Source organism: Saccopteryx leptura, chromosome 3, assembly GCF_036850995.1.
Source record: "Saccopteryx leptura isolate mSacLep1 chromosome 3, mSacLep1_pri_phased_curated, whole genome shotgun sequence".
Lineage (NCBI taxonomy): Eukaryota > Metazoa > Chordata > Mammalia > Chiroptera > Emballonuridae > Saccopteryx > Saccopteryx leptura.
In genome coordinates this window covers 50,279,387-50,281,077 of record NC_089505.1, presented here as the reverse complement: position 1 = coordinate 50,281,077, position 1,691 = coordinate 50,279,387, and the positions used below count along the sequence as shown (strand labels likewise).

The 1,691-nt window shown below is 37.7% G+C and overlaps 1 pseudogene; it reads left to right on the top strand.

The window, feature by feature from the left end:
- The first annotated feature begins 1,142 nt into the window (after positions 1-1,142).
- LOC136401777 (U2 spliceosomal RNA) lies at positions 1,143-1,248 on the top strand (annotated as a pseudogene).
- Positions 1,249-1,691: the final 443 nt, after the last annotated feature.

Here is a 1,691-nt window from a genome sequence, read left to right as displayed (position 1 = left end):
CAAATGGGGACATGGGGTCAGGTCAGGCAAGAATGTCATCTCTCTAGGGAACCATTTGTATGGAATGGCTGTGGTGACAGTAGCACATTCTTGAAAAAGACAGTGCTGGCAAAACAATGTCTTAGATTTTCATGACAAACTAATCTTGAGTTGGGGAGCAAAATTTGTCTTAGTTCAAAATACATGTAATAGTATGTTCCTCATACACATCAACTTAAAATGTAACTATCAGAGGTAAAGGGAACACATTTTCCATGGTCATTTCAAACCTTAACTGTCTCTCTGAAATAACCAGCTTATAATAACAAAGTTGATAGCTCACTTCAAGAGCAGAAATCTGACAGCACTTACTGTCTTTGACATTTTCAATAGAAAAACTCTCTTGCAGTGTTGACAACCTGAATTATAAGCAAGAGAGTCAAGAATGTTGGAATGAAAGATACTTTTTAACATAATAGACCTCAATAAATATTTTGGATATTGGTAGTAGAGAAATACTGAACCTGGAATTAGAATCATTTTGAAGCATGATAGCTAGCCATCAATTTTTTTTTTTTTGACAATTTGATACACACATGGTTTAATAAAATTACATAAATGGAAAAGGAATTTTGGGTCAGCATGTACAGTTTATCAAAACTAGTTATTGGTGCTTTTCAAAGGACTTGGCATAAACTGGAATTTGACACAAAATTGAATCCTTAATTGATTTGCTGTCATTCAGTGACTTTTACATTCTGGGAAGGGGGGTTGGGGGAGGTAGAAGAACATATAGAGGGGATAAATGGTGAGGAAAGGAGACTTGATTTGATGAATACACAATGCAATATACAGATGAAGTAGTATAGAATTATGCACCTAAAACATATAATTTTGTTAACCAATGTCACTCTAATAAATTCAATTAAAAAATATAAAAATTACACTTTACACTTGAGAGCTTGTTTTAATCAAAATATCAAGACTGGATTATATTTCCCTGCACTCTGAATATCAGGAGATTTAATTGTTTACTTTGTGTATGTGTGCAGCTACCGCAGACTTGATTTAATGCTGGTAATGATATTCAATCATAGATAAGCACTCTGAATATTTAAAATTTAAAACACATCTTAGTAATTGTTTAAAGTCTCCTGAGAGAAACTGCTTCTCAGTCTTTTGGCTAAGATCAAGTGTAGTATCTGTTCTATCAGTTTCAAGTCTCCTGAGAACTAACGCCTGATTTTAAAAAGTAAGAGAGCAGCCCCCTGGGGGGCAGAGCGTCGCCCCATGGTGGGCATGCCGGGTGGATCCCGGTCGGGCGCATGCGGGAGTCTGTCTGACTATCTCTCCCCGTTTCCAGCTTCAGAAAAATGAAAAAAAAAAAAAAAAAAAAAAAAGTAAGAGAGCATAATTTGTGTTGATAGATGCAGACTTAAAAAACAGAAATGTGGAATAGTAAGAAGTGCCCCCTACTGATTTCCTCTGCCTCAAAATGTCAGAAACTCTGTGACCCCAAATAATGGAGAGTACTTGATGATTTCAGATAATTTCACCTATGTGTGAAGTGTAATAGGTAGTTAAAAATTCAGGTACAGGCCCTGGCCGGTTGGCTCAGCGGTAGAGCATCGGCCTGGCGTGCGGGGGATCTGGGATCGATTCCAGGCCAGGGCACATAGGAGAAGCGCCCATTTGCTTCTCCACCCCCACCC